The sequence below is a fragment of the Rhinoderma darwinii genome (genome assembly GCF_050947455.1).
Source record: "Rhinoderma darwinii isolate aRhiDar2 chromosome 2 unlocalized genomic scaffold, aRhiDar2.hap1 SUPER_2_unloc_56, whole genome shotgun sequence".
Taxonomy (NCBI): domain Eukaryota; kingdom Metazoa; phylum Chordata; class Amphibia; order Anura; family Rhinodermatidae; genus Rhinoderma; species Rhinoderma darwinii.
Window position 1 is genome coordinate 936,248 of NW_027461725.1, and position 19,149 is coordinate 955,396.

General features: G+C 47.9%; 14 non-coding genes across 14 annotated transcripts; all 14 read right to left on the bottom strand.

The window, feature by feature from the left end:
• Positions 1-688: 688 nt before the first annotated feature.
• LOC142680650 (U2 spliceosomal RNA) lies at positions 689-879 on the bottom strand. Its single transcript, XR_012853099.1, has one exon. It is a non-coding gene; the product is annotated as a U2 spliceosomal RNA (small nuclear RNA).
• Positions 880-2,003: 1,124 nt separating this feature from the next.
• LOC142680652 (U2 spliceosomal RNA) lies at positions 2,004-2,194 on the bottom strand. The gene has a single exon (XR_012853100.1). It is a non-coding gene; the product is annotated as a U2 spliceosomal RNA (small nuclear RNA).
• A 1,279-nt stretch (positions 2,195-3,473) lies between these two features.
• On the bottom strand, positions 3,474-3,664 carry LOC142680653 (U2 spliceosomal RNA). Its single transcript, XR_012853101.1, has one exon. It is a non-coding gene; the product is annotated as a U2 spliceosomal RNA (small nuclear RNA).
• A 1,279-nt stretch (positions 3,665-4,943) lies between these two features.
• On the bottom strand, positions 4,944-5,134 carry LOC142680864 (U2 spliceosomal RNA). The gene has a single exon (XR_012853275.1). It is a non-coding gene; the product is annotated as a U2 spliceosomal RNA (small nuclear RNA).
• Positions 5,135-6,415: 1,281 nt separating this feature from the next.
• LOC142680875 (U2 spliceosomal RNA) lies at positions 6,416-6,606 on the bottom strand. The gene has a single exon (XR_012853283.1). It is a non-coding gene; the product is annotated as a U2 spliceosomal RNA (small nuclear RNA).
• Positions 6,607-7,731: 1,125 nt separating this feature from the next.
• LOC142680654 (U2 spliceosomal RNA) lies at positions 7,732-7,922 on the bottom strand. Its single transcript, XR_012853102.1, has one exon. It is a non-coding gene; the product is annotated as a U2 spliceosomal RNA (small nuclear RNA).
• Positions 7,923-9,052: 1,130 nt separating this feature from the next.
• Positions 9,053-9,243, bottom strand: LOC142680655 (U2 spliceosomal RNA). The gene has a single exon (XR_012853103.1). It is a non-coding gene; the product is annotated as a U2 spliceosomal RNA (small nuclear RNA).
• A 1,129-nt stretch (positions 9,244-10,372) lies between these two features.
• Positions 10,373-10,563, bottom strand: LOC142680656 (U2 spliceosomal RNA). The gene has a single exon (XR_012853104.1). It is a non-coding gene; the product is annotated as a U2 spliceosomal RNA (small nuclear RNA).
• Positions 10,564-11,701: 1,138 nt separating this feature from the next.
• LOC142680657 (U2 spliceosomal RNA) lies at positions 11,702-11,892 on the bottom strand. Its single transcript, XR_012853105.1, has one exon. It is a non-coding gene; the product is annotated as a U2 spliceosomal RNA (small nuclear RNA).
• A 1,129-nt stretch (positions 11,893-13,021) lies between these two features.
• Positions 13,022-13,212, bottom strand: LOC142680658 (U2 spliceosomal RNA). Its single transcript, XR_012853106.1, has one exon. It is a non-coding gene; the product is annotated as a U2 spliceosomal RNA (small nuclear RNA).
• A 1,145-nt stretch (positions 13,213-14,357) lies between these two features.
• Positions 14,358-14,548, bottom strand: LOC142680848 (U2 spliceosomal RNA). The gene has a single exon (XR_012853262.1). It is a non-coding gene; the product is annotated as a U2 spliceosomal RNA (small nuclear RNA).
• Positions 14,549-15,683: 1,135 nt separating this feature from the next.
• LOC142680659 (U2 spliceosomal RNA) lies at positions 15,684-15,874 on the bottom strand. The gene has a single exon (XR_012853107.1). It is a non-coding gene; the product is annotated as a U2 spliceosomal RNA (small nuclear RNA).
• A 1,128-nt stretch (positions 15,875-17,002) lies between these two features.
• Positions 17,003-17,193, bottom strand: LOC142680661 (U2 spliceosomal RNA). Its single transcript, XR_012853108.1, has one exon. It is a non-coding gene; the product is annotated as a U2 spliceosomal RNA (small nuclear RNA).
• A 1,137-nt stretch (positions 17,194-18,330) lies between these two features.
• On the bottom strand, positions 18,331-18,521 carry LOC142680663 (U2 spliceosomal RNA). Its single transcript, XR_012853109.1, has one exon. It is a non-coding gene; the product is annotated as a U2 spliceosomal RNA (small nuclear RNA).
• Positions 18,522-19,149: the final 628 nt, after the last annotated feature.

Below are 19,149 nucleotides of genomic sequence, written 5' to 3' on the forward strand. Positions count from 1 at the left end.
ACAGCTAGTTGCCTCCAGGAGGCCACAAGAGGGAGACAAGGGATTGCAAAATGGAAAATAGGCATCCACCAACTTTACAGACAACTTGTTCTCCTTGCTCCTACAACCTCCATCCTTGCACAGTTTGTTATTCTTCCAGGTAACATAGTAACAAATCCAAATTGCTGCTCTCTTTGTAGGCAAGCAAGGGTTTGTTGCAACTGCAATTATTACTTCTTCTTGAAATGTAGGGACCACAGTACATTCCATCACATCCATCTAGTGTACACAGGTAGGTCCATTGTGACGGGCGGGCGGGCGGGCGGGCTGGCTGCTTTAATGTCTGTTTGCTGTTCCCCTACTCCACTCCACTATTTGACTATGGTGCTGCATCAATCAGTGGCTGGCTCAGGTGCAGCTCTTTAACCTACCTAGGAGGGAGGGCGGAGAGAAGACAAGGAAGGTGAATGAGCTGTTCCAATGTGAAATGCCGGAAACACAGAAACACAGACGACACAAAACAAGAGGTGGCAATGTATTAATTAATTGCATTTAATAAATTAGCTCATTATCACACATGACTGTACAAATGCATTGTCCAACAGGTGTTGAAATAATGGGATTAAAAGGGGAGATCTCATCCGAAAGACAAAAACAATGGCAAACACAAAAAGCACTTTTGGAATCTGATTTTAGTAAACACATAAGGAAAGGGTGCACCGGTCCTGGAAATACTGCAATACCAGGTCAATGCGTGGAGTGGACAGAGCAAGCTCTATTTCCATCTCCCTGTTCTAAAAATCCATTTAATATATGGTCCCCAGATAGGGGACGTATCAGATATTAAACTGATAAGAACAGATACTACACTTGATCTTAGCCAAAAGGCCGAGAAGCGATAACCCGAACGTGCCGCGCGTTTTGCTTATTTTGCTTGCACCACAATGCAGTGCTGAAAGAGGAGGAATCGACATAAAAACGCCTTCCTGGCAACGCCCAAATGCCCTCCTGCCGTACAAACACTGGCAGCAGCAGCAGCAGCAGCAGTAGTAAGTGCATGCCCACTGCCACCCCTTCTCCTTTCACACCTTGTATCAGCTTTAATCCAGTCCAGTGCTGCCTGCTGAGCAGCACTGACCAACACTGCCTGGGCCCAGGCTTTTATCTCTGAGGCCCCATTATGATGTCAGAAGGCTGGCTCTGGCTCCTGAGGTCTCCACTATGACACGTGCAAAGTTCCGTCTGAACTTTATATAAGACGGTGCGGCTCAGTCAGTCACTCAGTGTTGCCTGAGAGGGCAACACTGCAACAGCCGGCCCCCAGGCTGTCTTTTTTTTGCACAGCTAGTTGCCTCCAGGAGGCCACAAGAGGGAGACAAGGGACTGCAAAATGGAAAATAGGCATCCACCAACTTTACAGACAACTTGTTCTCCTTGCTCCTACAACCTCCATCCTTGCACAGTTTGTTATTCTTCCAGGTAACATAGTAACAAATCCAAATTGCTGCTCTCTTTGTAGGCAAGCAAGGGTTTGTTGCAACTGCAATTCTTACTTCTTCTTGAAATGTAGGGACCACAGTACATTCCATCACATCCATCTAGTGTACACAGGTAGGTCCATTGTGACGGGCGGGCGGGCGGGCTGGCTGCTTTAATGGCTGTTTGCTGTTCCCCTACTCCACTCCACTATTTGACTATGGTGCTGCATCAATCAGTGGCTGGCTCAGGTGCAGCTCTTTAACCTACCTAGGAGGGAGGGCGGAGAGAAGACAAGGAAGGTGAATGAGCTGTTCCAATGTGAAATGCCGGAAACACAGAAACACAGACGACACAAAACAAGAGGTGGCAATGTATTAATTAATTGCATTTAATAAATTAGCTCATTATCACACATGACTGTACAAATGCATTGTCCAACAGGTGTTGAAATAATGGGATTAAAAGGGGAGATCCCATCCGAAAGACAAAAACAATGGCAAACACAAAAAGCACTTTTGGAATCTGATTTTAGTAAACACATAAGGAAAGGGTGCACCGGTCCTGGAAATACTGCAATACCAGGTCAATGCGTGGAGTGGACAGAGCAAGCTCTATTTCCATCTCCCTGTTCTAAAAATCCATTTAATATATGGTCCCCAGATAGGGGACGTATCAGATATTAAACTGATAAGAACAGATACTACACTTGATCTTAGCCAAAAGGCCGAGAAGCGATAACCCGAACGGGCCGCGCGTTGACCGAGCCTGCCCAATACTGCTGTTCACCCCTTGCAGCGATTCAGCCTACTCCTAGGCAATTCCATGGGGCCCTGCAGGCTCACACACACTCACAGCTACTAAGCGGGAGGTGAATAAAGGCCGGAGAGGAAGCAAGACAGGATTTGCTTCTTTTGCTTGCACCACAATGCAGTGCTGAAAGAGGAGGAATCGACATAAAAATGCCTTCCTGGCAACGCCCAAATGCCCTCCTGCCGTGCAAACACTGGCAGCAGCAGCAGCAGCAGCAGCAGCAGCAGTAAGTGCATGCCCACTGCCACCCCTTCTCCTTTCACACCTTGTATCAGCTTTAATCCAGTCCAGTGCTGCCTGCTGAGCAGCACTGACCAACACTGCCTGGGCCCAGGCTTTTATCTCTGAGGCCCCATTATGATGTCAGAAAGCTGGCTCTGGCTCCTGAGGTCTCCACTATGACACGTGCAAAGTTCCGTCTGAACTTTATATAAGACGGTGCGGCTCAGTCAGTCACTCAGTGTTGCCTGAGAGGGCAACACTGCAACAGCCGGCCCCCAGGCTGTCTTTTTTTTGCACAGCTAGTTGCCTCCAGGAGGCCACAAGAGGGAGACAAGGGATTGCAAAATGGAAAATAGGCATCCACCAACTTTACAGACAACTTGTTCTCCTTGCTCCTACAACCTCCATCCTTGCACAGTTTGTTATTCTTCCAGGTAACATAGTAACAAATCCAAATTGCTGCTCTCTTTGTAGGCAAGCAAGGGTTTGTTGCAACTGCAATTATTACTTCTTCTTGAAATGTAGGGACCACAGTACATTCCATCACATCCATCTAGTGTACACAGGTAGGTCCATTGTGACGGGCGGGCGGGCGGGCGGGCTGGCTGCTTTAATGGCTGTTTGCTGTTCCCCTACTCCACTCCACTATTTGACTATGGTGCTGCATCAATCAGTGGCTGGCTCAGGTGCAGCTCTTTAACCTACCTAGGAGGGAGGGCGGAGAGAAGACAAGGAAGGTGAATGAGCTGTTCCAATGTGAAATGCCGGAAACACAGAAACACAGACGACACAAAACAAGAGGTGGCAATGTATTAATTAATTGCATTTAATAAATTAGCTCATTATCACACATGACTGTACAAATGCATTGTCCAACAGGTGTTGAAATAATGGGATTAAAAGGGGAGATCTCATCCGAAAGACAAAAACAATGGCAAACACAAAAAGCACTTTTGGAATCTGATTTTAGTAAACACATAAGGAAAGGGTGCACCGGTCCTGGAAATACTGCAATACCAGGTCAATGCGTGGAGTGGACAGAGCAAGCTCTATTTCCATCTCCCTGTTCTAAAAATCCATTTAATATATGGTCCCCAGATAGGGGACGTATCAGATATTAAACTGATAAGAACAGATACTACACTTGATCTTAGCCAAAAGGCCGAGAAGCGATAACCCGAACGGGCCGCGCGTTGACCGAGCCTGCCCAATACTGCTGTTCACCCCTTGCAGCGATTCAGCCTACTCCTAGGCAATTCCATGGGGCCCTGCAGGCTCACACACACTCACAGCTACTAAGCGGGAGGTGAATAAAGGCCGGAGAGGAAGCAAGACAGGATTTGCTTCTTTTGCTTGCACCACAATGCAGTGCTGAAAGAGGAGGAATCGACATAAAAATGCCTTCCTGGCAACGCCCAAATGCCCTCCTGCCGTGCAAACACTGGCAGCAGCAGCAGCAGCAGCAGCAGCAGCAGTAAGTGCATGCCCACTGCCACCCCTTCTCCTTTCACACCTTGTATCAGCTTTAATCCAGTCCAGTGCTGCCTGCTGAGCAGCACTGACCAACACTGCCTGGGCCCAGGCTTTTATCTCTGAGGCCCCATTATGATGTCAGAAAGCTGGCTCTGGCTCCTGAGGTCTCCACTATGACACGTGCAAAGTTCCGTCTGAACTTTATATAAGACGGTGCGGCTCAGTCAGTCACTCAGTGTTGCCTGAGAGGGCAACACTGCAACAGCCGGCCCCCAGGCTGTCTTTTTTTTGCACAGCTAGTTGCCTCCAGGAGGCCACAAGAGGGAGACAAGGGATTGCAAAATGGAAAATAGGCATCCACCAACTTTACAGACAACTTGTTCTCCTTGCTCCTACAACCTCCATCCTTGCACAGTTTGTTATTCTTCCAGGTAACATAGTAACAAATCCAAATTGCTGCTCTCTTTGTAGGCAAGCAAGGGTTTGTTGCAACTGCAATTATTACTTCTTCTTGAAATGTAGGGACCACAGTACATTCCATCACATCCATCTAGTGTACACAGGTAGGTCCATTGTGACGGGCGGGCGGGCGGGCGGGCTGGCTGCTTTAATGGCTGTTTGCTGTTCCCCTACTCCACTCCACTATTTGACTATGGTGCTGCATCAATCAGTGGCTGGCTCAGGTGCAGCTCTTTAACCTACCTAGGAGGGAGGGCGGAGAGAAGACAAGGAAGGTGAATGAGCTGTTCCAATGTGAAATGCCGGAAACACAGAAACACAGACGACACAAAACAAGAGGTGGCAATGTATTAATTAATTGCATTTAATAAATTAGCTCATTATCACACATGACTGTACAAATGCATTGTCCAACAGGTGTTGAAATAATGGGATTAAAAGGGGAGATCTCATCCGAAAGACAAAAACAATGGCAAACACAAAAAGCACTTTTGGAATCTGATTTTAGTAAACACATAAGGAAAGGGTGCACCGGTCCTGGAAATACTGCAATACCAGGTCAATGCGTGGAGTGGACAGAGCAAGCTCTATTTCCATCTCCCTGTTCTAAAAATCCATTTAATATATGGTCCCCAGATAGGGGACGTATCAGATATTAAACTGATAAGAACAAATACTACACTTGATCTTAGCCAAAAGGCCGAGAAGCGATAACCCGAACGGGCCGCGCGTTGACCGAGCCTGCCCAATACTGCTGTTCACCCCTTGCAGCGATTCAGCCTACTCCTAGGCAATTCCATGGGGCCCTGCAGGCTCACACACACTCACAGCTACTAAGCGGGAGGTGAATAAAGGCCGGAGAGGAAGCAAGACAGGATTTGCTTCTTTTGCTTGCACCACAATGCAGTGCTGAAAGAGGAGGAATCGACATAAAAACGCCTTCCTGGCAACGCCCAAATGCCCTCCTGCCGTGCAAACACTGGCAGCAGGAGCAGCAGCAGCAGCAGCAGCAGCAGCAGTAAGTGCATGCCCACTGCCACCCCTTCTCCTTTCACACCTTGTATCAGCTTTAATCCAGTCCAGTGCTGCCTGCTGAGCAGTACTGACCAACACTGCCTGGGCCCAGGCTTTTATCTCTGAGGCCCCATTATGATGTCAGAAAGCTGGCTCTGGCTCCTGAGGTCTCCACTATGACACGTGCAAAGTTCCGTCTGAACTTTATATAAGACGGTGCGGCTCAGTCAGTCACTCAGTGTTGCCTGAGAGGGCAACACTGCAACAGCCGGCCCCCAGGCTGTCTTTTTTTTGCACAGCTAGTTGCCTCCAGGAGGCCACAAGAGGGAGACAAGGGATTGCAAAATGGAAAATAGGCATCCACCAACTTTACAGACAACTTGTTCTCCTTGCTCCTACAACCTCCATCCTTGCACAGTTTGTTATTCTTCCAGGTAACATAGTAACAAATCCAAATTGCTGCTCTCTTTGTAGGCAAGCAAGGGTTTGTTGCAACTGCAATTCTTACTTCTTCTTGAAATGTAGGGACCACAGTACATTCCATCACATCCATCTAGTGTACACAGGTAGGTCCATTGTGACGGGCGGGCGGGCGGGCTGGCTGCTTTAATGGCTGTTTGCTGTTCCCCTACTCCACTCCACTATTTGACTATGGTGCTGCATCAATCAGTGGTTGGCTCAGGTGCAGCTCTTTAACCTACCTAGGAGGGAGGGCGGAGAGAAGACAAGGAAGGTGAATGAGCTGTTCCAATGTGAAATGCCGGAAACACAGAAACACAGACGACACAAAACAAGAGGTGGCAATGTATTAATTAATTGCATTTAATAAATTAGCTCATTATCACACATGACTGTACAAATGCATTGTCCAACAGGTGTTGAAATAATGGGATTAAAAGGGGAGATCCCATCCGAAAGACAAAAACAATGGCAAATACAAAAAGCACTTTTGGAATCTGATTTTAGTAAACACATAAGGAAAGGGTGCACCGGTCCTGGAAATACTGCAATACCAGGTCAAGGCGTGGAGTGGACAGAGCAAGCTCTATTTCCATCTCCCTGTTCTAAAAATCCATTTAATATATGGTCCCCAGATAGGGGACGTATCAGATATTAAACTGATAAGAACAGATACTACACTTGATCTTAGCCAAAAGGCCGAGAAGCGATAACCCGAACGTGCCGCGCGTTTTGCTTCTTTTGCTTGCACCACAATGCAGTGCTGAAAGAGGAGGAATCGACATAAAAACGCCTTCCTGGCAACGCCCAAATGCCCTCCTGCCGTGCAAACACTGGCAGCAGCAGCAGCAGCAGCAGCAGTAAGTGCATGCCCACTGCCACCCCTTCTCCTTTCACACCTTGTATCAGCTTTAATCCAGTCCAGTGCTGCCTGCTGAGCAGCACTGACCAACACTGCCTGGGCCCAGGCTTTTATCTCTGAGGCCCCATTATGATGTCAGAAAGCTGGCTCTGGCTCCTGAGGTCTCCACTATGACACGTGCAAAGTTCCGTCTGAACTTTATATAAGACGGTGCGGCTCAGTCAGTCACTCAGTGTTGCCTGAGAGGGCAACACTGCAACAGCCGGCCCCCAGGCTGTCTTTTTTTTGCACAGCTAGTTGCCTCCAGGAGGCCACAAGAGGGAGACAAGGGACTGCAAAATGGAAAATAGGCATCCACCAACTTTACAGACAACTTGTTCTCCTTGCTCCTACAACCTCCATCCTTGCACAGTTTGTTATTCTTCCAGGTAACATAGTAACAAATCCAAATTGCTGCTCTCTTTGTAGGCAAGCAAGGGTTTGTTGCAACTGCAATTCTTACTTCTTGAAATGTAGGGACCACAGTACATTCCATCACATCCATCTAGTGTACACAGGTAGGTCCATTGTGACGGGCGGGCGGGCGGGCGGGCTGGCTGCTTTAATGGCTGTTTGCTGTTCCCCTACTCCACTCCACTATTTGACTATGGTGCTGCATCAATCAGTGGCTGGCTCAGGTGCAGCTCTTTAACCTACCTAGGAGGGAGGGCGGAGAGAAGACAAGGAAGGTGAATGAGCTGTTCCAATGTGAAATGCCGGAAACACAGAAACACAGACGACACAAAACAAGAGGTGGCAATGTATTAATTAATTGCATTTAATAAATTAGCTCATTATCACACATGACTGTACAAATGCATTGTCCAACAGGTGTTGAAATAATGGGATTAAAAGGGGAGATCCCATCCGAAAGACAAAAACAATGGCAAACACAAAAAGCACTTTTGGAATCTGATTTTAGTAAACACATAAGGAAAGGGTGCACCGGTCCTGGAAATACTGCAATACCAGGTCAATGCGTGGAGTGGACAGAGCAAGCTCTATTTCCATCTCCCTGTTCTAAAAATCCATTTAATATATGGTCCCCAGATAGGGGACGTATCAGATATTAAACTGATAAGAACAGATACTACACTTGATCTTAGCCAAAAGGCCGAGAAGCGATAACCCGAACGTGCCGCGCGTTTTGCTTCTTTTGCTTGCACCACAATGCAGTGCTGAAAGAGGAGGAATCGACATAAAAACGCCTTCCTGGCAACGCCCAAATGCCCTCCTGCCGTGCAAACACTGGCAGCAGCAGCAGCAGCAGCAGCAGTAAGTGCATGCCCACTGCCACCCCTTCTCCTTTCACACCTTGTATCAGCTTTAATCCAGTCCAGTGCTGCCTGCTGAGCAGCACTGACCAACACTGCCTGGGCCCAGGCTTTTATCTCTGAGGCCCCATTATGATGTCAGAAAGCTGGCTCTGGCTCCTGAGGTCTCCACTATGACACGTGCAAAGTTCCGTCTGAACTTTATATAAGACGGTGCGGCTCAGTCAGTCACTCAGTGTTGCCTGAGAGGGCAACACTGCAACAGCCGGCCCCCAGGCTGTCTTTTTTTTGCACAGCTAGTTGCCTCCAGGAGGCCACAAGAGGGAGACAAGGGACTGCAAAATGGAAAATAGGCATCCACCAACTTTACAGACAACTTGTTCTCCTTGCTCCTACAACCTCCATCCTTGCACAGTTTGTTATTCTTCCAGGTAACAGTAACAAATCCAAATTGCTGCTCTCTTTGTAGGCAAGCAAGGGTTTGTTGCAACTGCAATTCTTACTTCTTCTTGAAATGTAGGGACCACAGTACATTCCATCACATCCATCTAGTGTACACAGGTAGGTCCATTGTGACGGGCGGGCGGGCGGGCGGGCGGGCTGGCTGCTTTAATGGCTGTTTGCTGTTCCCCTACTCCACTCCACTATTTGACTATGGTGCTGCATCAATCAGTGGCTGGCTCAGGTGCAGCTCTTTAACCTACCTAGGAGGGAGGGCGGAGAGAAGACAAGGAAGGTGAATGAGCTGTTCCAATGTGAAATGCCGGAAACACAGAAACACAGACGACACAAAACAAGAGGTGGCAATGTATTAATTAATTGCATTTAATAAATTAGCTCATTATCACACATGACTGTACAAATGCATTGTCCAACAGGTGTTGAAATAATGGGATTAAAAGGGGAGATCCCATCCGAAAGACAAAAACAATGGCAAACACAAAAAGCACTTTTGGAATCTGATTTTAGTAAACACATAAGGAAAGGGTGCACCGGTCCTGGAAATACTGCAATACCAGGTCAATGCGTGGAGTGGACAGAGCAAGCTCTATTTCCATCTCCCTGTTCTAAAAATCCATTTAATATATGGTCCCCAGATAGGGGACGTATCAGATATTAAACTGATAAGAACAGATACTACACTTGATCTTAGCCAAAAGGCCGAGAAGCGATAACCCGAACGTGCCGCGCGTTTTGCTTCTTTTGCTTGCACCACAATGCAGTGCTGAAAGAGGAGGAATCGACATAAAAACGCCTTCCTGGCAACGCCCAAATGCCCTCCTGCCGTGCAAACACTGGCAGCAGCAGCAGCAGCAGCAGTAAGTGCATGCCCACTGCCACCCCTTCTCCTTTCACACCTTGTATCAGCTTTAATCCAGTCCAGTGCTGCCTGCTGAGCAGCACTGACCAACACTGCCTGGGCCCAGGCTTTTATCTCTGAGGCCCCATTATGATGTCAGAAAGCTGGCTCTGGCTCCTGAGGTCTCCACTATGACACGTGCAAAGTTCCGTCTGAACTTTATATAAGACGGTGCGGCTCAGTCAGTCACTCAGTGTTGCCTGAGAGGGCAACACTGCAACAGCCGGCCCCCAGGCTGTCTTTTTTTTGCACAGCTAGTTGCCTCCAGGAGGCCACAAGAGGGAGACAAGGGACTGCAAAATGGAAAATAGGCATCCACCAACTTTACAGACAACTTGTTCTCCTTGCTCCTACAACCTCCATCCTTGCACAGTTTGTTATTCTTCCAGGTAACATAGTAACAAATCCAAATTGCTGCTCTCTTTGTAGGCAAGCAAGGGTTTGTTGCAACTGCAATTCTTACTTCTTCTTGAAATGTAGGGACCACAGTACATTCCATCACATCCATCTAGTGTACACAGGTAGGTCCATTGTGACGGGCGGGCGGGCGGGCGGGCTGGCTGGCTGCTTTAATGGCTGTTTGCTGTTCCCCTACTCCACTCCACTATTTGACTATGGTGCTGCATCAATCAGTGGCTGGCTCAGGTGCAGCTCTTTAACCTACCTAGGAGGGAGGGCGGAGAGAAGACAAGGAAGGTGAATGAGCTGTTCCAATGTGAAATGCCGGAAACACAGAAACACAGACGACACAAAACAAGAGGTGGCAATGTATTAATTAATTGCATTTAATAAATTAGCTCATTATCACACATGACTGTACAAATGCATTGTCCAACAGGTGTTGAAATAATGGGATTAAAAGGGGAGATCCCATCCGAAAGACAAAAACAATGGCAAACACAAAAAGCACTTTTGGAATCTGATTTTAGTAAACACATAAGGAAAGGGTGCACCGGTCCTGGAAATACTGCAATACCAGGTCAATGCGTGGAGTGGACAGAGCAAGCTCTATTTCCATCTCCCTGTTCTAAAAATCCATTTAATATATGGTCCCCAGATAGGGGACGTATCAGATATTAAACTGATAAGAACAGATACTACACTTGATCTTAGCCAAAAGGCCGAGAAGCGATAACCCGAACGTGCCGCGCGTTTTGCTTCTTTTGCTTGCACCACAATGCAGTGCTGAAAGAGGAGGAATCGACATAAAAACTACTTCCTGGCAACGCCCAAATGCCCTCCTGCCGTGCAAACACTGGCAGCAGCAGCAGCAGCAGCAGCAGCAGCAGTAAGTGCATGCCCACTGCCACCCCTTCTCCTTTCACACCTTGTATCAGCTTTAATCCAGTCCAGTGCTGCCTGCTGAGCAGCACTGACCAACACTGCCTGGGCCCAGGCTTTTATCTCTGAGGCCCCATTATGATGTCAGAAAGCTGGCTCTGGCTCCTGAGGTCTCCACTATGACACGTGCAAAGTTCCGTCTGAACTTTATATAAGACGGTACGGCTCAGTCAGTCACTCAGTGTTGCCTGAGAGGGCAACACTGCAACAGCCGGCCCCCAGGCTGTCTTTTTTTTGCACAGCTAGTTGCCTCCAGGAGGCCACAAGAGGGAGACAAGGGACTGCAAAATGGAAAATAGGCATCCACCAACTTTACAGACAACTTGTTCTCCTTGCTCCTACAACCTCCATCCTTGCACAGTTTGTTATTCTTCCAGGTAACATAGTAACAAATCCAAATTGCTGCTCTCTTTGTAGGCAAGCAAGGGTTTGTTGCAACTGCAATTCTTACTTCTTCTTGAAATGTAGGGACCACAGTACATTCCATCACATCCATCTAGTGTACACAGGTAGGTCCATTGTGACGGGCGGGCGGGCGGGCGGGCGGGCTGGCTGCTTTAATGGCTGTTTGCTGTTCCCCTACTCCACTCCACTATTTGACTATGGTGCTGCATCAATCAGTGGCTGGCTCAGGTGCAGCTCTTTAACCTACCTAGGAGGGAGGGCGGAGAGAAGACAAGGAAGGTGAATGAGCTGTTCCAATGTGAAATGCCGGAAACACAGAAACACAGACGACACAAAACAAGAGGTGGCAATGTATTAATTAATTGCATTTAATAAATTAGCTCATTATCACACATGACTGTACAAATGCATTGTCCAACAGGTGTTGAAATAATGGGATTAAAAGGGGAGATCCCATCCGAAAGACAAAAACAATGGCAAACACAAAAAGCACTTTTGGAATCTGATTTTAGTAAACACATAAGGAAAGGGTGCACCGGTCCTGGAAATACTGCAATACCAGGTCAATGCGTGGAGTGGACAGAGCAAGCTCTATTTCCATCTCCCTGTTCTAAAAATCCATTTAATATATGGTCCCCAGATAGGGGACGTATCAGATATTAAACTGATAAGAACAGATACTACACTTGATCTTAGCCAAAAGGCCGAGAAGCGATAACCCGAACGTGCCGCGCGTTTTGCTTCTTTTGCTTGCACCACAATGCAGTGCTGAAAGAGGAGGAATCGACATAAAAACGCCTTCCTGGCAACGCCCAAATGCCCTCCTGCCGTGCAAACACTGGCAGCAGCAGCAGCAGCAGCAGTAAGTGCATGCCCACTGCCACCCCTTCTCCTTTCACACCTTGTATCAGCTTTAATCCAGTCCAGTGCTGCCTGCTGAGCAGCACTGACCAACACTGCCTGGGCCCAGGCTTTTATCTCTGAGGCCCCATTATGATGTCAGAAAGCTGGCTCTGGCTCCTGAGGTCTCCACTATGACACGTGCAAAGTTCCGTCTGAACTTTATATAAGACGGTGCGGCTCAGTCAGTCACTCAGTGTTGCCTGAGAGGGCAACACTGCAACAGCCGGCCCCCAGGCTGTCTTTTTTTTGCACAGCTAGTTGCCTCCAGGAGGCCACAAGAGGGAGACAAGGGACTGCAAAATGGAAAATAGGCATCCACCAACTTTACAGACAACTTGTTCTCCTTGCTCCTACAACCTCCATCCTTGCACAGTTTGTTATTCTTCCAGGTAACATAGTAACAAATCCAAATTGCTGCTCTCTTTGTAGGCAAGCAAGGGTTTGTTGCAACTGCAATTCTTACTTCTTCTTGAAATGTAGGGACCACAGTACATTCCATCACATCCATCTAGTGTACACAGGTAGGTCCATTGTGACGGGCGGGCGGGCGGGCGGGCTGGCTGGCTGCTTTAATGGCTGTTTGCTGTTCCCCTACTCCACTCCACTATTTGACTATGGTGCTGCATCAATCAGTGGCTGGCTCAGGTGCAGCTCTTTAACCTACCTAGGAGGGAGGGCGGAGAGAAGACAAGGAAGGTGAATGAGCTGTTCCAATGTGAAATGCCGGAAACACAGAAACACAGACGACACAAAACAAGAGGTGGCAATGTATTAATTAATTGCATTTAATAAATTAGCTCATTATCACACATGACTGTACAAATGCATTGTCCAACAGGTGTTGAAATAATGGGATTAAAAGGGGAGATCCCATCCGAAAGACAAAAACAATGGCAAACACAAAAAGCACTTTTGGAATCTGATTTTAGTAAACACATAAGGAAAGGGTGCACCGGTCCTGGAAATACTGCAATACCAGGTCAATGCGTGGAGTGGACAGAGCAAGCTCTATTTCCATCTCCCTGTTCTAAAAATCCATTTAATATATGGTCCCCAGATAGGGGACGTATCAGATATTAAACTGATAAGAACAGATACTACACTTGATCTTAGCCAAAAGGCCGAGAAGCGATAACCCGAACGTGCCGCGCGTTTTGCTTCTTTTGCTTGCACCACAATGCAGTGCTGAAAGAGGAGGAATCGACATAAAAACTACTTCCTGGCAACGCCCAAATGCCCTCCTGCCGTGCAAACACTGGCAGCAGCAGCAGCAGCAGCAGCAGCAGCAGCAGTAAGTGCATGCCCACTGCCACCCCTTCTCCTTTCACACCTTGTATCAGCTTTAATCCAGTCCAGTGCTGCCTGCTGAGCAGCACTGACCAACACTGCCTGGGCCCAGGCTTTTATCTCTGAGGCCCCATTATGATGTCAGAAAGCTGGCTCTGGCTCCTGAGGTCTCCACTATGACACGTGCAAAGTTCCGTCTGAACTTTATATAAGACGGTACGGCTCAGTCAGTCACTCAGTGTTGCCTGAGAGGGCAACACTGCAACAGCCGGCCCCCAGGCTGTCTTTTTTTTGCACAGCTAGTTGCCTCCAGGAGGCCACAAGAGGGAGACAAGGGACTGCAAAATGGAAAATAGGCATCCACCAACTTTACAGACAACTTGTTCTCCTTGCTCCTACAACCTCCATCCTTGCACAGTTTGTTATTCTTCCAGGTAACATAGTAACAAATCCAAATTGCTGCTCTCTTTGTAGGCAAGCAAGGGTTTGTTGCAACTGCAATTCTTACTTCTTCTTGAAATGTAGGGACCACAGTACATTCCATCACATCCATCTATTGTACACAGGTAGGTCCATTGTGACGGGCGGGCGGGCGGGCGGGCGGGCGGGCTGGCTGCTTTAATGGCTGTTTGCTGTTCCCCTACTCCACTCCACTATTTGACTATGGTGCTGCATCAATCAGTGGCTGGCTCAGGTGCAGCTCTTTAACCTACCTAGGAGGGAGGGCGGAGAGAAGACAAGGAAGGTGAATGAGCTGTTCCAATGTGAAATGCCGGAAACACAGAAACACAGACGACACAAAACAAGAGGTGGCAATGTATTAATTAATTGCATTTAATAAATTAGCTCATTATCACACATGACTGTACAAATGCATTGTCCAACAGGTGTTGAAATAATGGGATTAAAAGGGGAGATCCCATCCGAAAGACAAAAACAATGGCAAACACAAAAAGCACTTTTGGAATCTGATTTTAGTAAACACATAAGGAAAGGGTGCACCGGTCCTGGAAATACTGCAATACCAGGTCAATGCGTGGAGTGGACAGAGCAAGCTCTATTTCCATCTCCCTGTTCTAAAAATCCATTTAATATATGGTCCCCAGATAGGAGACGTATCAGATATTAAACTGATAAGAACAGATACTACACTTGATCTTAGCCAAAAGGCCGAGAAGCGATAACCCGAACGTGCCGCGCGTTTTGCTTCTTTTGCTTGCACCACAATGCAGTGCTGAAAGAGGAGGAATCGACATAAAAACGCCTTCCTGGCAACGCCCAAATGCCCTCCTGCCGTGCAAACACTGGCAGCAGCAGCAGCAGCAGCAGCAGCAGTAAGTGCATGCCCACTGCCACCCCTTCTTCTTTCACACCTTGTATCAGCTTTAATCCAGTCCAGTGCTGCCTGCTGAGCAGCACTGACCAACACTGCCTGGGCCCAGGCTTTTATCTCTGAGGCCCCATTATGATGTCAGAAAGCTGGCTCTGGCTCCTGAGGTCTCCACTATGACACGTGCAAAGTTCCGTCTGAACTTTATATAAGACGGTGCGGCTCAGTCAGTCACTCAGTGTTGCCTGAGAGGGCAACACTGCAACAGCCGGCCCCCAGGCTGTCTTTTTTTTGCACAGCTAGTTGCCTCCAGGAGGCCACAAGAGGGAGACAAGGGACTGCAAAATGGAAAATAGGCATCCACCAACTTTACAGACAACTTGTTCTCCTTGCTCCTACAACCTCCATCCTTGCACAGTTTGTTATTCTTCCAGGTAACATAGTAACAAATCCAAATTGCTGCTCTCTTTGTAGGCAAGCAAGGGTTTGTTGCAACTGCAATTCTTACTTCTTCTTGAAATGTAGGGACCACAGTACATTCCATCACATCCATCTAGTGTACACAGGTAGGTCCATTGTGACGGGCGGGCGGGCGGGCGGGCGGGCTGGCTGCTTTAATGGCTGTTTGCTGTTCCCCTACTCCACTCCACTATTTGACTATGGTGCTGCATCAATCAGTGGCTGGCTCAGGTGCAGCTCTTTAACCTACCTAGGAGGGAGGGCGGAGAGAAGACAAGGAAGGTGAATGAGCTGTTCCAATGTGAAATGCCGGAAACACAGAAACACAGACGACACAAAACAAGAGGTGGCAATGTATTAATTAATTGCATTTAATAAATTAGCTCATTATCACACATGACTGTACAAATGCATTGTCCAACAGGTGTTGAAATAATGGGATTAAAAGGGGAGATCCCATCCGAAAGACAAAAACAATGGCAAACACAAAAAGCACTTTTGGAATCTGATTTTAGTAAACACATAAGGAAAGGGTGCACCGGTCCTGGAAATACTGCAATACCAGGTCAATGCGTGGAGTGGACAGAGCAAGCTCTATTTCCATCTCCCTGTTCTAAAAATCCATTTAATATATGGTCCCCAGATAGGGGACGTATCAGATATTAAACTGATAAGAACAGATACTACACTTGATCTTAGCCAAAAGGCCGAGAAGCGATAACCCGAACGTGCCGCGCGTTTTGCTTCTTTTGCTTGCACCACAATGCAGTGCTGAAAGAGGAGGAATCGACATAAAAACGCCTTCCTGGCAACGCCCAAATGCCCTCCTGCCGTGCAAACACTGGCAGCAGCAGCAGCAGCAGCAGCAGTAAGTGCATGCCCACTGCCACCCCTTCTCCTTTCACACCTTGTATCAGCTTTAATCCAGTCCAGTGCTGCCTGCTGAGCAGCACTGACCAACACTGCCTGGGCCCAGGCTTTTATCTCTGAGGCCCCATTATGATGTCAGAAAGCTGGCTCTGGCTCCTGAGGTCTCCACTATGACACGTGCAAAGTTCCGTCTGAACTTTATATAAGACGGTGCGGCTCAGTCAGTCACTCAGTGTTGCCTGAGAGGGCAACACTGCAACAGCCGGCCCCCAGGCTGTCTTTTTTTTGCACAGCTAGTTGCCTCCAGGAGGCCACAAGAGGGAGACAAGGGACTGCAAAATGGAAAATAGGCATCCACCAACTTTACAGACAACTTGTTCTCCTTGCTCCTACAACCTCCATCCTTGCACAGTTTGTTATTCTTCCAGGTAACATAGTAACAAATCCAAATTGCTGCTCTCTTTGTAGGCAAGCAAGGGTTTGTTGCAACTGCAATTCTTACTTCTTCTTGAAATGTAGGGACCACAGTACATTCCATCACATCCATCTAGTGTACACAGGTAGGTCCATTGTGACGGGCGGGCGGGCGGGCTGGCTGGCTGCTTTAATGGCTGTTTGCTGTTCCCCTACTCCACTCCACTATTTGACTATGGTGCTGCATCAATCAGTGGCTGGCTCAGGTGCAGCTCTTTAACCTACCTAGGAGGGAGGGCGGAGAGAAGACAAGGAAGGTGAATGAGCTGTTCCAATGTGAAATGCCGGAAACACAGAAACACAGACGACACAAAACAAGAGGTGGCAATGTATTAATTAATTGCATTTAATAAATTAGCTCATTATCACACATGACTGTACAAATGCATTGTCCAACAGGTGTTGAAATAATGGGATTAAAAGGGGAGATCCCATCCGAAAGACAAAAACAATGGCAAACACAAAAAGCACTTTTGGAATCTGATTTTAGTAAACACATAAGGAAAGGGTGCACCGGTCCTGGAAATACTGCAATACCAGGTCAATGCGTGGAGTGGACAGAGCAAGCTCTATTTCCATCTCCCTGTTCTAAAAATCCATTTAATATATGGTCCCCAGATAGGGGACGTATCAGATATTAAACTGATAAGAACAGATACTACACTTGATCTTAGCCAAAAGGCCGAGAAGCGATAACCCGAACGTGCCGCGCGTTTTGCTTCTTTTGCTTGCACCACAATGCAGTGCTGAAAGAGGAGGAATCGACATAAAAACGACTTCCTGGCAACGCCCAAATGCCCTCCTGCCGTGCAAACACTGGCAGCAGCAGCAGCAGCAGCAGCAGCAGCAGCAGTAAGTGCATGCCCACTGCCACCCCTTCTCCTTTCACACCTTGTATCAGCTTTAATCCAGTCCAGTGCTGCCTGCTGAGCAGCACTGACCAACACTGCCTGGGCCCAGGCTTTTATCTCTGAGGCCCCATTATGATGTCAGAAAGCTGGCTCTGGCTCCTGAGGTCTCCACTATGACACGTGCAAAGTTCCGTCTGAACTTTATATAAGACGGTACGGCTCAGTCAGTCACTCAGTGTTGCCTGAGAGGGCAACACTGCAACAGCCGGCCCCCAGGCTGTCTTTTTTTTGCACAGCTAGTTGCCTCCAGGAGGCCACAAGAGGGAGACAAGGGACTGCAAAATGGAAAATAGGCATCCACCAACTTTACAGACAACTTGTTCTCCTTGCTCCTACAACCTCCATCCTTGCACAGTTTGTTATTCTTCCAGGTAACATAGTAACAAATCCAAATTGCTGCTCTCTTTGTAGGCAAGCAAGGGTTTGTTGCAACTGCAATTCTTACTTCTTCTTGAAATGTAGGGACCACAGTACATTCCATCACATCCATCTAGTGTACACAGGTAGGTCCATTGTGACGGGCGGGCGGGCGGGCGGGCTGGCTGCTTTAATGGCTGTTTGCTGTTCCCCTACTCCACTCCACTATTTGACTATGGTGCTGCATCAATCAGTGGCTGGCTCAGGTGCAGCTCTTTAACCTACCTAGGAGGGAGGGCGGAGAGAAGACAAGGAAGGTGAATGAGCTGTTCCAATGTGAAATGCCGGAAACACAGAAACACAGACGACACAAAACAAGAGGTGGCAATGTATTAATTAATTGCATTTAATAAATTAGCTCATTATCACACATGACTGTACAAATGCATTGTCCAACAGGTGTTGAAATAATGGGATTAAAAGGGGAGATCCCATCCGAAAGACAAAAACAATGGCAAACACAAAAAGCACTTTTGGAATCTGATTTTAGTAAACACATAAGGAAAGGGTGCACCGGTCCTGGAAATACTGCAATACCAGGTCAATGCGTGGAGTGGACAGAGCAAGCTCTATTTCCATCTCCCTGTTCTAAAAATCCATTTAATATATGGTCCCCAGATAGGGGACGTATCAGATATTAAACTGATAAGAACAGATACTACACTTGATCTTAGCCAAAAGGCCGAGAAGCGATAACCCGAACGGGCCGCACGTTGACCGAGCCTGCCCAATACTGCTGTTCACCCCTTGCAGCGATTCAGCCTACTCCTAGGCAATTCCATGGGGCCCTGCAGGCTCACACACACTCACAGCTACTAAGCGGGAGGTGAATAAAGGCCGGAGAGGAAGCAAGACAGGATTTGCTTCTTTTGCTTGCACCACAATGCAGTGCTGAAAGAGGAGGAATCGACATAAAAACGCCTTCCTGGCAACGCCCAAATGCCCTCCTGCCGTGCAAACACTGGCAGCAGGAGCAGCAGCAGCAGCAGCAGCAGCAGTAAGTGCATGCCCACTGCCACCCCTTCTCCTTTCACACCTTGTATCAGCTTTAATCCAGTCCAGTGCTGCCTGCTGAGCAGCACTGACCAACACTGCCTGGGCCCAGGCTTTTATCTCTGAGGCCCCATTATGATGTCAGAAAGCTGGCTCTGGCTCCTGAGGTCTCCACTATGACACGTGCAAAGTTCCGTCTGAACTTTATATAAGACGGTGCGGCTCAGTCAGTCACTCAGTGTTGCCTGAGAGGGCAACACTGCAACAGCCGGCCCCCAGGCTGTCTTTTTTTTGCACAGCTAGTTGCCTCCAGGAGGCCACAAGAGGGA